Below are 9,331 nucleotides of genomic sequence, written 5' to 3'. Positions count from 1 at the left end.
TTGCAACCTGACAGTGATGACATTGATTATCTGGGTACAATGGCCCCTGACAAGGATGGGGCCTATATGGGGCAGCATGTGAACAGTCAGTTCTTGGAGGTGATGAGTTGGAAGCAGAAAACAATGGACAAGTGCTCAGATCTGAGAAACTCCGACTCTTTGATGACTGGACGATGGGTCAGAGAATTTCCCTGAGGTCCGGTTTTGTGGGGTGTTCTTGGTATGCAGTGGTGAGTACCTACCAAAGGTAGTCCAAAGAGAGACAACCTGTGAACCAGTGATAGGGCTATAGACACAAGTGTCATTGATTTTTGTGTTGGAGGGAGGCTAGCCGGTCTGGTTTGATCCCACAGAGAAAATATTGTAGAACAAGTTGCTGAAAAATATGGCTACAGGAGACATAAAGAGTGTAACAGCTTGCTATGTATGGAGCCATTCAGAGAGCCCCTGCTGACCACCGGTCAGTTTGCAATGGGCAAGGAGCATCAGAAATGGACCGTGGAACAACTGAAGAAGTTGGCCTGGTCAGATGAATCACATTTTTTTCAGATCATGTGGATGGCTGTGTGGTTTACCTGGGGAAGATATGGCGGCAGAGTGCACTATGGAAAGAAGACAGGTCAATGGAGGGCTTAGGGGGCCCTATTTGAAGAAGGCAGGACAGTGGGGGCAGCGGGGTGCACTATGAGTAGAAGGCTGGTCAGTGGGTACAGCAGGGTGCACTATGGGTGGAAGACAGGTCAGTCGGGGCAACAGGGTGCACTATGGGTAGAACATAGGTCAGTCGGGGCAGCAGGGTGCACTATGGGTAGAACATAGGTCAGTGGGGGCAGCAGGGTGCACTATGGGTAGAAGGCAGGTCAGTGGGGGCAGCAGGGTGCACTGTGGGAAGAAGGCAGGTCAATGGGTGCAGCAGGGTGCACTATGGGTAGAACACAAGTCAGTGAAGACAGCAGGTTGCTCTGTGGGAAGAAGGTAGGCTAGTGGGGGCAGCAGGGTGCACTATGGGTTGAATGCATGAAGAGGCAGCAGGATGTATTATGGGAAGAAGGCAGGTCATTGGGGCAGCAGCGTGCACTATGGGTAAAACACAGGTCAATGGGGGCAGCAGGGTGCACCATGGATAGAATGCTTTTTGTAGTGAAATGTATTAATTATGTTTTTATATACTCTACTCTTTTTATATACTCAATATAATTGCGTTCCAATACAAATAGAAATCACTCATTCTGCATTAGAAACATAACTCCCATCCTCCTCCATTAATAATACTTGGCTATAAGTACCTTCTGGTGCATAAAAGCAACTGCATTGACTGGATAGACCTATATTAGGTAGGTGTAATTGCAGTAACATATGTGTGCATATATAATTCCTCCCCGCAATATACGCCACACCATATGATATGATAAACAGGGACGGCACAAGTATGAACATGTGTACCAGGGCTGTTTGCGTGCCTGATTAATCATAAACACATAAAATTACATATGACATAATATATTCTATACCTATAGAGGCACAGGCTGATAATTGTTGGTGTTCGTTTGATGAATATCTATACATACATAAACACAATTTGCAGCACAAATTCCCTGCAGTTAAAGACAACATATACTTGCTCCTCTGGAAGTTGGTTACTATTATCACTCCTCAGTTCTACCATTACAACTCACCCAACGTTTGACCCAAGTATCACATTGCCTATTTTCCCGCCATGTGCAGTTTTCCTCCTCTGACCCCCTACAGCAGCAGTCTCTTTACAGATTTCCAGTAATGTTGCGACTATCCCTAGCTAAATACATTGTCATTGGAAGGGTTTGCGTACAAGGGTGTTGCTGCCAAATTTAAGCTTTTGCAGTAAAAATGTTAAAATGAAAGCCTGTATTTGACTTGCATTGCAAATGCATTTTTTTGTTGGGGCTTGCTGCATTCAGAGAAATGGAAGTAGCAGGTTGGGCATACTAAGAACTGCCATGAAGCTCGTATCACTGAACTAAATGGGAAAATGTTTCTTGCATGCAGGTTAATGACCGTAGCATTTGTTTTAAGGTTTTTGACATTCATTTTCCCCACGTTGGTCATAGTCATTACCAATAGTTATACCCCCACCACCTACAATATTGTCAATTTGGAGAGCCACCACTTGAGATAATCCTGAATTTAAGTAGGTGTTTTCCCAATGTCAAAAAAGAGATTAACCTTTCAACTTTTACTCCAGGCTCGCCCAACATATGATTTATTTCTGTGCCATACGCAAACTGGTTTTAAGGACTGCTGAGATACGCTCAATTAACCTTAACAAGGGAGCCTGTTGTGTTCAGCCAAGTCACAGCTGACCCTTAAGCTGCCATTATGTGAGATTACAAATACCCGATCAGCCAGTTCTGAATGTCATGTTTGTTGATCCTGTAGACACCTGCTGGCAGTTTGCTTTCAGGAGTGGCGAGTAATGAGTTAATTTTTTATGGTATTGAATTTGGAAGTTTATATTCAGAGACGGGATACAGGTCATCAGTATCAGTTTATTATTTTTTGTATTTAGTTTTGGATAAAGTTAGGAATAGTTTTTACCCCTTTATCTTTGTATCTGCTCTGTCGGGGAGATTTAATTATCTCTAGTTGCCTTGGTGAGCATTGATACTGAAACCCTAATATAAGTGGATGTTGAGTTTTTGGAACAGGGATAAAGGTGGAATCTTCCATTGGTGACACTTGTGAAAACAGCTGTTTAAGTTAAGGTTTACATTCGCTTTCTGTTGTGTCTATGTAACAGGAAATAAAGGTAAAATTACCCCAATGAGGCAAAAAATAAGCCCTTAGTAGGCTTAAGATGCACTTTAAATAAAAGATCTGTAAAAGCTGTGCCAGAAAAATTGGGCGAAGAGCAAAGGACTAGTTGCCAGTTTTGTCTGAAATCTTCCTTCTGAACCTTTCCCCTGTACTGAATTATCATGCCTCGTTCTGCACTCAGTAGAGGCAAGGCTTTGCTTTCTTATGTCAGAGCTGTCCTGATTACTAACGAGCAGGTATTTCGTGAAGGAATAATAAAAAATCAGATTTGGAGAACGGGTGAAACGGAAGCAGAGAGGTTCTTGCACTGCAGGTCCTCAGGTACATGTTTCCCTTCAGCAAGGAGAGCTGTGAGCAGTACAGGATTGACAACATCAAATCTTACTCCAGATTTTGATGAGGTTCTTAGTCAAAGACAGCAGTGCCTTCAAAGATCCAAGACATTGGAGATCCAGTATTAAACGTCTAATGGCATAGCGCTTCCAAAGCCGTTTTAGACTGAATGAAATATATGAGTACATTTCCCAGGTACGGAACATCCCACGCCAAGCTGCAGAAGAAGATTCATCGGCAGGTAGGTGTGTTGTAATGCAGAAAAGACATCGCCTGTCTTTCTCAAGTAAGACCTGCCCTATTACTGATTTTAGTTTATTGAGAACAGTTGGATAGTCATTAAAAAGTTCTTCAACTGGCCACTCGTTTCCCGTACTTGAGGCATATTTTATTGACTGCTTGTTGCAGTTACTTACTGATAGGTAGACCGGTAGAAAGTTTCCCAGCCAAAACTGAAATCTAGTACCTAGGTTACAAAGCGACCATGCTTCCCAGTTTTATTTTTTTCTGTTTGTCTATTTTTTATTCCTATTTATAAATATGTTATTGTTTTCCAAGTTTCCAAACCCCCTTTGTCCTACAATTTTTTAGAATTCAGGTAAATTAAAAGTCTTTAGGCCAGTATTTTACAACTAGGATTCCTACAGAGGTTTCTAGAGAGTTGAGCAATGAGCAGTTTGCACCTCTCAGGTCAGTTTAAGTGACCCCAATGATCTTTTTAGGCTACCTATAAGAATGACTTTCTTCCCACTGGCCAGCAATGTAGGAGGAATTATTCCCACTGACCACCACACTAATTTACTGTGAGCTGTGGATTTAGGAATTATAGAAGGGGTTCCCTGAAGACCTGAAAGATATTTAAAGGGTTCCTCCCTGGCAAAAAGGTTGAGAAACACTGATTTGTGTATTGTGAATGTATTGGAGGTGCACTATGAACATCCTCCTTGCATGGAGGTGTAATTATAGTCAGGGGCCTAATGTGAGTTTCTAATCTTGCTGGTAATTAGCTGCTAAAACACCGATATTCTTTGTTTTGTACTCGGCCCCTTGGGGGTATTTAAGTCACTAATGGATTTAGCAAGTGTTTTCTTCTGTTCAGAATCGAAAGCTGTTCTCCAGGAGAAAACAAAGTAGTCTAGATATGTATTAAAACATTCAATACATGCTTACAAAGAACTAGCATTTGTACCCAACTCTGTCTTGGTATGAGCTTCCTGTAATCACCTGCAGGGGAGTGCCATACATCAGAACTTAGTTTGACCTGCTGTTGGTTTTACAGAGAAGAGTTAACATTTCAGTCCATGGAAGTAGATTGACCATGGATGATGGCTGAACAAAGATGGATCTGTGCTTTACTTGAAAGTGAAATTGTTCATGCTATAGATCGAGTCTGATTGGCTGAGCCAACCTATGACTTTATAAATGTGTCTTGGAATACTTCATCTAAGAGATCGCTGTGCCACAACTTCCAATTCTTTTTCTGGGAATTTTAGAGAACCTCAGAATTAGCACAACAGGTGCACAGACCTGGGTGCAGAAAAGATGGGAACCCCTAATAATGGGCATACCAGGTGTGAAGACCTGGGAAGTCGGTGGAGGCAAGATAGGAACCCTTCATAATGGGCTCAGCAGGTACACAGACCCAAAAACATGATACCAAAAAAATGAGAACTCCTAAAAATGGGCACAAAAGCTGTGGACTCATATTAGGCCCAGCAGGTGTGCAGACCTGGAAACTGGAGGCAGAACGGATGGCAACGATTATTAATGGGCACAACAGGTGTCTAGACCCGGGAACTGAATTAGGTCATGATGGGAGCCCCTTATATTTGGTACAGCAGGTGAACAGACCTGGGAACTGAATGAAGGCATAATGGGGGATCCTCCTAATGGGATCTACAGACCTGGGAGCTGAGTTCGGAAAAGATGGGAAACCTCTAATGGCACAGCAAGTTTGCAGACCCAGGAATTCAGTTCAGGCATGGGCAGAAACTCCTCATAATCGATACAGCAGATGTATAAACACGGTTGCTCAGCTTATAGATTGTAAGAACCATTATGATGGCCACAGCAAGTGTGTTGACCCAGGATTTTGATGCAGGGATAGTGGGAAACCCCTCATAAGGGTGCAACATGTGAGAACACCTGGATACTTATCAGAGGTATAATGGGAACACCTCATACTCTGCACACCAGGTGGACAAACCTGGGATCTCCAAACTCATATTGGGTAAAACTCACTTGGGACCCCTTATGTGCACAACAGGTGTAGAGAACAGGAAACTCAATGCAAAGATGGTGGGAACCCCTCAAAAAGGGCAAAACAGTTGCATAGACCTGTGAACTCTGTGCAGAATCTCTAGATGTTCCCGGAAAAAGGAAAAATTTGGTAGATTAACTTGTCAGCATGAATCAAACTCTGAAAGGACGGTTTACAAGGACTGACAGTTTAATTGCATTATGAGGACTATATACTTCAGGAAAAAAAAAAAAAAAATCAGACTTATTTTTCACATGAGCCCTTGGGGTTGTATCTTGTAAAGTTATCTGTTTAACAGATTGGTTGGTGCAGATGTAGCGGCTGCAGGACGGTGTCTCCTGGCTCCTTGCATGTACTACGTGTTAGAATGAGTAAGTCCCCAGACATCTGGATGATGCTGTAATAGGTTATATCAGGGGGTGATTTATTCCTCCCAACCTCCACTAAGATGATCTCATTTTTGAATACGACATCCAATTATCACCCATCTGTTCCTCGCAAACCGCTCTGTCACAATCCAGTAATAATATTCCACTGCCAAAGACCGCTAGACGCACCTCGCTTTCACCACGTTGGCTCACGGGGTATGTTGGTGTGGATGTGACTTCATGGAAAATGTTATTCGTATTTCATATCTTCTGTCAAGATGAGCAGGACAATATTTATTACTGATCTGCTGTGTGATGTTTTTACATTGTATTTAAAATGTGATTTGAGCTCCCTATATTTCTTTATTGATTTATTAAAGTGTATGCAAGTCACTTGAGTTGAGTATGGAAAGGTTAGTACATCTATCAGGTTCTTATTTAAGTTAGAAAATGGAAGCTCCTCTCTATTGATAAAAAACCTGAATGAGATTTTATTCACCTGAAAAAGCCAACATGTCTCTGGGATTGCAAAAGGCCCCCTTTCTACACATATGCAACTCCGTGTACGACCCTGGCATGCCAGGCTGCCGAGAATGAAATTATTCTGGTGCCCATGAGTTATTATTCCAGCCTTGCCAATCAAGATGACCTAAGATCCCTAAACTGGACGAAGATGACTGAAGATCCTAAAACTTGACAAGGATTGGGTCAAGATGCCAGTGCTCATGACAAAGCAAGGAGGTACAGTGTACGTTAAAAAGAAATATAAACAGTCAGGAAAGTTTATTTTATTGCAGGAGGGACATCGCCTGCCCTGCAATTAACAACCTACCTGATCATAGGTTTTTTTTTTTCATTAAAGTTCCACTTTGATGCTTGGAGGACTTTAGCAATTCAAGTTGAAGAATCGAAATGCAAACAGTCAGAAAATGGGGTATTTTTGTCTTTAAAGTCTTGAGAAACCAGAAAGTTTCTTCAGGCTGGTATAGGATACCATGTTCAGAAATATTCCCCTTTGTCCTTACTGACCTTCTTTGTGAAACTCATGAATGGTAAAGATGACGTACAACATAAAATAGCACATAAAGAGTTAGGCAATAGCAGCCTATGTTATTATAAGCCTATATTATTTAGGCATGGTAGGTTCTCTTTAAAGCTTTGTATACAGTTGGTGGAGATTATACTGCTATACCATTCTTCAGAACTCCCACTTGTCATCTTTTGATTACTGCCTAGTAGGACGGTAAAGGTATTGAGTGACAAATAAGTCCAGCACTTGGCGTGAGTACAGAATTCCCGGCACTCCGACGTCAGAGTAGGCAACATGATATGTCGAGGTTGAGGGTTATTAGATGCAGCTCTTGGGACCTCCAGTGGCCACACAGTGCAACCCATCCTGATTTTGGAATCTTGCCTCAGTATTTGATACCTTCTGCAGCGTTTTAGGAATCCCCACATTGCAGGGGTCACATCACAGACTTGGGTTTAATTTTGTACCTGCAAACTTTGCACTTCATAGTTGATAACATAGGCAAAGGCTATGGGCTGCTGGGAAGGGATCATAGTTTTTTGGAAACAAATTTGGTCATCAGATCCTTCAGAAATCGTTTAAAGGTGCAGTTGATCTCCTGATCTGTTCAAGTGGGCATTTTTTATTCCTTTACAACAGTGTTTATCAACCAGGGTTCCTCCAGAGGTTACTGGGGGTTCCTTGAGCAATGAGCAGTTTGTACCTCTTAGGTCATTTTGTGACACAAATGATCTTTTTTGCTATCTGTAAGGGTGACATTCAACCCTCTGGCCAGCAATGTAAGAGGAATTCAACCTACTGATCACCATGCTAATATACTGTGTGCTGTGGATAATCATAAAAAAGTGATGGTAATCATAGAAGAGGTTCCGAAAGACCTGAAAATTTTATTAGGGTCCCCCTCCAGTAAAAAGGGCGAGAAACACTGCTATAGACATTTTTGCTTCAAGCAACCCTATGCATATTTCTCTTAATTTCTCAGGAAAGCTGAAAAGTTTTTAAAAGCCAGGAGGCTTTGTAATGTTGCTGCAAATGGCCCTGTACTTTGTGAAAGCCTTTTCTGTTTATTATGCAAGAAATTGCATTTTACCCGTGCAATTTTCAGTGTTGAACTCAAAATTTTTTTAAAGCCTAGTGGGAAGAAGATGTAGGTGGGTGGTAGCCCCTGTATTGTGACCCAACTCTTTAGTAACCACCCAAAACAGCTGACTGGTTACTGAAAAGTGCTTGGTGGTGTGCCCAGTTAAAAAGGGCTGGGGACAGCACTAAATTTTTACAATTTTTTCTGGAGGGACACATGGTGGCTACTATTGCAAATCCACTTCTGAAGATGTCCAGCTAGTCCACTGGCCAACATTGAAAAATATTTAACCTGAAACCCGTGCACATTTCTGGAGGGTTAGACTAAGTCCCCAATATTTGCATGCTTGGTGCAGGCAAGGGATACAAAGCACTGAAGCAAAACAATAAATGTGATGGCTAAAAAAATCTAGTCAGGTGATTGGTAATATTATTGATAGACAACAAGGTCATAAATAGAATTAATAAATAAATATACTATAACACATACATACAATAAATAAATTACCAGTGAATATTATGTTTTTATCATAAAACAGTTTTTGATTGAAATGATCCCATCACCAGTGGCCTGACCCCAGCCGCTTTTAGCTGGGCGCACCACGCAGCACTTTTAACTTACCACCTGCTTGTTTTTAAGTGGGGTCACAACGCAGGGTCCACCACCCACCTATAGCTTCTTCCCACCCAGCTTATTTGTGGGTTGAACACTTCATCACATTAATTTCTCATAATTTTTCGGATGTTAGATGGAAATGCTTTTCTTTTCCCTGGTCTATAGCCATATCCTAGCTACTTAAATATCATACCTTCATCATCTGCACTGCAGCAGATTTAATTGTGCTTGCTTCCCCAAAAGGCACATACTAAACTGCACTTTTATTGATGATGACTTTTTGTAAAAAGTCAGAATTTGCACAATTAAGCTGTCATCTCCATCTCCCAGCATTCCCCAAGGAAGTGACCTGTGTGTCCTGCCAAGTGCCAGAGGAAAGGAGAAAGGTTCTGCTTATTTTGGCATCCCTCTGGATGTTTGCAAGCAACAGCCTGGCTTCTACATCTGTTAGTTGGAGAAAACTTTGTTTGAGAATACAGTTTTGTTCAGGAATAGCAGATCATGACTTGTTAAAGAGGAACTAAACTCAAAAACGGCTGAAACAAAAAAAAAATCCACTTACCTTCAATTCCGCAGCACAGTCGATGGGTCCAGGGGTCTCTTCCATTGGGTCCCGCAACGGTATCTAATTTCGGGGCGGCACCCCAGGCGCCGACATCTTCTCTTCTTCTGGTTTCTTCTTACTATGTCACCCAGGTGTGAGATCAGGTGACGTAGTTGGGGAAAATAACTTGCCGATCTCACTGCGCATGCGTGAGATTGGCTTTCTTTCCCCTTTTGACAAAAGGGCTCCTGCGCATGCCCGGAGCACCCAAGAGCCTTCTGGGATGCGTGACGTAGCTATTCCAAGA

The sequence above is a fragment of the Pyxicephalus adspersus genome, chromosome 4 (genome assembly GCF_032062135.1).
Source record: "Pyxicephalus adspersus chromosome 4, UCB_Pads_2.0, whole genome shotgun sequence".
Lineage (NCBI taxonomy): Eukaryota > Metazoa > Chordata > Amphibia > Anura > Pyxicephalidae > Pyxicephalus > Pyxicephalus adspersus.
This window is presented reverse-complemented; position numbering follows the sequence as displayed.